General features: G+C 45.6%; 1 protein-coding gene across 4 annotated transcripts in view; it reads left to right on the top strand.

Moving 5' to 3' along the window:
• Window positions 1–3,535: 3,535 nt before the first annotated feature.
• TMLHE (trimethyllysine hydroxylase, epsilon) overlaps window positions 3,536–6,000 on the top strand; it is a 71,031-nt gene continuing 68,566 nt past the window's right edge. For all 4 annotated transcript variants that reach the window (XM_018045047.1, XM_013976344.2, XM_005700536.3 and 1 more), the window contains exon 1: window positions 3,536–3,664. The gene's annotated coding sequence lies outside the window, so the exon portion shown is untranslated. The remainder of the gene's footprint in view (window positions 3,665–6,000) is intronic.

Raw genomic sequence — 6,000 nt, 5'->3', positions numbered from 1 at the left:
GAATATTTATTTTCTGGCTAAAGTCACTTTAAGTTACATAATAAAAGTTACTTTTATTATGAATCTTCATTTTCTTTCTTTTCTAACCTTTCAAAGATTAGAAATTTCAAAGATTTGGTTGATTCTTTTAGAGATCATTTTGATGAACAAAAATTCAAAATTGCAATAAACACTTTGAATCACTTTTCAACAATTCTCAAGGTTATGAACAGCATTAGAAAGCATGAAGGCTTCACTAAAATGCTGATAAAACCAAGATGTAGATGTTGACCAAAGATGATGGCTCCCATACATCATTCTTATACAACAGCCAATTTTAGGCTAGAGTGTGCATGCATGCTCAATCACTAAGCCATGTCTGAATCTGTGGAAACCCATGGACTATAGCCTGCCAGGCTCCTCTGTCCATGGGATATCCCAGACAAGCATACTAGAATGAGTTGCCATTTCCTCCTCCAGGAGATCTTCCTGACCCAGGGATTGAACTTACATCCCCTGTGTCTCCTGCATTGCAGGTGGATTCTTTACCACTGTGCCATGTGGGAAGCTAAACTGCCAAATTAGGGCCTACAAGCCTAATTCTGCCTCCTGTCTATTTTCATAAATAAACGTTAATGGGAATATATCCACATTCATCATCTAAATATTACCTACGGCTGCTTTTGGTCAATGAATGTGGATTTAAATGGTGGCAGACAGAGACTGCATGTGCCCCACAAAGCCTAAAATATTTACTATCTGACCCTTTGAAAAAAATTGCCAACACTTGGCCTTAAATATTAGCAGTACAAGTGGAGATAAATAGATGAGCAGATTCTATTTTTTGAGTCAGAGAATGAACAAGCCTGGTGAGTTCTAGCAGCCTAAGGGAAGGCAGGCCAGGGTGGTTAAAACATTAAATAACCCAGATATTACCATTGGTTTTTCCTTTTCTTATTTTGTAACAACTTACAACCATTACTTACTAATCAGACATTAACTCACTCATTCAACAAATGTTCTTTAAGTTCCCACTCTGTCTTAGACACTATGTTAGCTGCTTCACATAAAGAAACACATATCATAATAAGGGAAAACAACAATTAAGCAATTATAACAGAATCATAACTAACTAACACTGTGCTCAGTCTTGTCTGACTCTTTGTGACCCCGACTGCAGCACACCACGCTTCCCTGTCCTTCACTATCTCCCAGAGCTTGCTCAAACTCATGTCCATTGAGTTGGTGATGCCATCCAACCATCTCATCCTCTGTCGTCCCCTTTTCCTCCCACCTTCAATCTTGCCCAACATCAGGGTCTTTTCAAATGAGTCAGTTCTTCACATCAGGTGGCCAAAGTATTGGAGCTTCAGCTTCAGCATCAGTCCTTCCAATGACTATTCAGGACCTATTTCCTTTAGGATGGAGTGGTTGGCTCTCCCTGCTGTCCAAGGGACTCTCAAGAGTCTTCTCCAACATCACAGTTCAAAAGCATCAAATCTTCAGCACTCAGCTTTCTTTATGGTCCAACTCTCACATCCATGCATGACTACTGGAAAAACCATAGCTTTGACTAGACGGACCTTTGTTGGCAAAGTAATTTCTCTGCTTTTTAATATGCTGTCTAGATTGGTCATAGCTTTTATTCCAAGGAGCAAGCATCTTTTAATTTCATGGCTGCAGTCACCATCTGCATTGATTTTGCAGCCCAAGAAAATAAAGTCTCACTGTTTCCATGGAGCCTGATTACCTAGGTTTCAGTGTCAGCTCTGACACTTAACTACTGTGTGATCCTTGTAAAACTGCTTAATTTCTCTGAGCCCCAGTGTCCTTATCCTTAAAGCAAAGATATTCTTATCCTTAAAGCAAGGATAATAATATTATCTATCTTAAATGTTATAAATACTTAGTTCAGCCTTTGGCCTATGGTGGCAAATTTAATAAATGTTGGTTACTATTATTAAGGCAAATGGCTTTTTTCCCCAGCTTTTAAACAGGCTTTATCTATTAACCTCTGGCCTCTTTCTGGGTACTTTCTCCCTGTTGATTTCGACTCCCCCTTATCGATCTTCTCACTCTAGTTGCTATCGTCATGCTCTTTCCTATTACAGGACCTTTGGTCATACTGTTCCTTCCATCTGGAATGTTCCTTTTCCTGTTTGCCTGGCTAATTCCTATTTGCTCTTTAAACTCCATAGGGCATGAACTCTCTCCAGTTTTTGTTTACTATCTTACACTCAGTGGTTAATACTGCACCTGGAGTTTGGTTGACACTCATTAATGTTTGCTGCATGAGTAAACACGAGTCTGAGTCTATCATCTCACCTTATTCAGTGATTCTTCTGTACATTAATTCACATCCTAGCTATAGCCTTTTTTCTTCCTACTCACTGATTCTAGATAATACTCACATTACACACAAGATTTGTTAGGTTCTGGGCTAGGGACTCTGAAAATAAGTTTGAAAAATATGAATTTCCAGCTTTCAAGAAGCCACCTGCTCACAGAGGGACACAGGCATGCAAACGGAGAAACTATAATCCAGAATGATTAAGTGGTATACTTGAGGCCTGTGCTTGAGACCATTGGTCACATTGGACTCATGAAAAACCAGAATATACACTTACTTAGGAAAGAAAAGGAAGGATTCATAGAGGAGGTAATATCTCAGTTGAGTCAAAAATAATGAGTAGCAATTTTGAAAATAGACAATTAGGGAAAAAGCATTCGGCAGAAAGAATTCCAGGGTAAAAGTATGAAGGTTTTTTTTTCCTTTGTTGGTCCTGACTTCTACAAACCTTTTCCTTTTCTATTACCATTTTGAATATCAATTTGCATGTCCAATAACTACGAGACTGCTCAGTCTCCCATTTTCAATGTCTAGACATGACATTTGTTATGTGTTGCTCTCAGTTTCTCCCTTTGTCCTGAATTTCCATCACACATAGTATTTCAGTGAGCTTAATGTGTCCTTCTTTGTCATATGTATACTGTTCTTCCATGTTTGCGTGCCTAAGCTGTGTGTTCCTAATGATTCGTTCCATTCTAGCGCTTACTGTACTTAACACTGTACCTGGACCTTGGATTCAAAGTGCTCAACTAAATTGGGGGGAAGCCTGGCGTGCCGCAGTCCGCGGGGTCGCAAGAGACAGAACACGACCGAGCGCCTGAACAACAACGAGTTGGTGGGAGGCCAGCAGTGAGTGCTGTGTTCACGTAAGCTCAAGAGAGTGGTGGAGTCTACTGGAAGAAGGTAAATTTAGTGAACCTCAATAAAACTACCGGAAATAGGAGCATCCGAGGCGGAGTCCTGAAAAGGCAAGCAAGGCGACCTGGGTCTTACACGCATCGTTTTATGGGTCCATCTATTTTGCTGTCTGCAACTGATGGTTCCCAATCTGCTAGGAATCGACCTCAGCGACCCGTCTCCATCCTGCTGATTCCAAGGATCCAGCGCGTGCGGCCATCAGTTGCGTGCCCGGCGCGACGCCCCGCCCCCCGGCCGGAAGGAGCGGGGCGGGGCCTCCGGGCCGGGAACGGGGCCTCGCGCCGGGGGAGGGGGGAGCGTGGGGCTGCCGGTTTGGGGGCCAAAAGCAAAAGGGCGGGCGCAGGGCTGCCTTCCGAGGCTCTCCTCGCTTGCGATTCGTCCACTTGGCTGAATTGGGAGTCGCGACCTCTGACACAGGTGGGTCCCGCCCCATGGAGCGGGGAAGGGGTGTTCTGGGTGGGTTCATGAGTGGCGTGGCCGAGGCGCTGGCTTGCAGGCCCGGGGAGGTGAGACAGTGGCCGCCCCCACCCTGGCTGCTTGGGCCCCGGGGCGGTGGTACTTACCTTCACCCTGGCACAGGAGAAGGCCACTTGTTCCTTGCTGCAGGGCTTCCGTTACACGGTGGGTGGCACTTGCGCGACCCAGAGCCCGTAGATCAGCGCGTGGTCTGCTGGACCCAGTGCTTGGGAACAGCTTGCAGAGCTGCAGCAGACTCGCTTTGGGACTGCTGCCCAGAGGACATAGCCTCAAACTCGAGCAGACTTCCCCGCCCTGGGTCTGTCCTTCACTGTGTCCGGCTTTCAGCGAATCCCTCCCATCTCCATGCTTCGCCTGGCTGGGCAGTGCAGTGCAAGCTGGAATTCGGTTGTCTGCAGGACCTTGCAGCACCGACTCTTTCTTGCTAATGTTTTCTGCCCAGATGGTACCCTTTCTCGGCCCCTCGGGAGCAGGATACCTAGCAAGAGGCAGGGCAGGGCATTGGGGAAGTTAGGCCAGGAGATCTCTCTCTGTTATGCAAACAATTCTGCAAAGCCCAAGGAGGCTTACTTACTTTACCACCTGCGGGGAAAACTGGAAACATTAATTCAATGCTTTGGTTTAATGTTAACTCCAAAGAATGCCCTTCTGAATGCTTTACCGTTAAAGAGTTTAACCAGATGATAAATCATTGTCCAAAACCTTATGGGTTGAATGAGCATTGTACACGGTCTGGCAAAGTCTAATCAGAAAGATTTGGGTGACTTAGCTGTGTAATCAAACACTGCAAGACAGACCTGAGCTCTCATATGGAGGAATGCTTTCATATGCCATTCCCATAGAGTTGTCTTTTAGGGTTGCCTCTTAGCTTGGTATTTTCAGGAAACACCGTATTAAAAATTCCACTTGATTTTACATTAACTATAAGGGCAAAGGAGAAGGCAATGGCAACTCACTCCACTACTCTTGCCTGGAAAATCCCATGGACGGAAGAGCCTGGTAGGCTGCAGTCCATGGGGTTGCGAAGAGTTGGACACGACTGAGTGACTTCACTGTCGTGCATTGGAGAAGGAAATGGCAACCCACTCCAGTGTTCTTGCCTGGAGAATCCCAGAGACGGCGGAGCCTGGTGGGCTGTCGTCTGTGGGGTCACACAGAGTCGGACACGACTGAAGCGACAGCAGCAGCATAAGGGCAAAGAATTAGAAACCCTATGGAGGGACATGATGCTGTCCCTCTAATTCCTTCTCATTAAGGAACTAGTGACAGTGATAATGGCAACCATATATTATGCAAAACACTGTAATCTTCACAACCACAAGAGGTAAATGTGTTTATCTGTCGTGATACTTAAAGATGTTATACTTTATCTCATAACCAGTATAATGAAGGGAATGTTCAAAGGGTGGGTTGAGTCTGGGGGTGTCTTTTGCATGTCCCCCTATTTCTGAGAAGAATGGTGGACTGTGAGGGATCACTCTCTGGTTTTAGTATCTGTATGAGGAACCACAAACAGCTCTGTATCTCTGCTTTTCAGCTTTGGAGACAGCAGTAAAATATCCAAACTGATCACTCACTCTCTGCAGTGTTTCTGGCAGCTGTGTTTTCTGCCTGCCAGGATGAGGTGGGGTGGGGTGGATGCAGGCCCTGGGTGAATACATCCCTTCTGATGGGAAGAGTCTCTTTCTGCTTGGAGCCAAAGTGAACATGGGTCCACAAGCTGGGCACCATTGTGACACTCTCTCTACAACACCACATGTCCCCTGTGCTCATATGGGCTATACATGCACCTGCCGTTGCCCACGTGTAAAGAATTTGCAGGACAATTTACAGGCTTTGGGCAAAATCTGGTCTCTGCCACGCCCGCAGGGTTGAAACAAGGAGTGGCTGCTGGGTATGAATGCGAGTGTCCTTTAGGATGGGGGACCTGATGATTTCCCAAGTGATCAACTGGGTGAGAGGGAACTTCTGCTAGACATCTGCTGAGCTGACCTTGTGGGTGAGTGTAGGACTGACTGACTGGCAGGACCCCGTGGAGGCTTTGGCCATATTTTTCCTCTGTTCATTCACACTGTCACTCTGAAGACAATCAATGAATACTTCCTCTGGGCCAGGACGCTGATCCACTCTGAGATGAGCAGCACAGGAGGACAGTAAGTTTGAGACAACAGGAATTCAACTTGAAGCACGCTAAGTCCAAGGCATCCTCACTCTTCCTCGTTCCTAATATCTGGTCAGTGCAAAATCTTGCCACTTCTGCGTCCTGAACATTTTTT

Source organism: Capra hircus, unplaced genomic scaffold, assembly GCF_001704415.2.
Source record: "Capra hircus breed San Clemente unplaced genomic scaffold, ASM170441v1, whole genome shotgun sequence".
Classification (NCBI taxonomy): Eukaryota; Metazoa; Chordata; class Mammalia; order Artiodactyla; family Bovidae; genus Capra; species Capra hircus.
The sequence above is the reverse complement of the archived record's forward strand: the minus strand, read 5'-3'. Positions and strand labels throughout refer to the sequence as shown.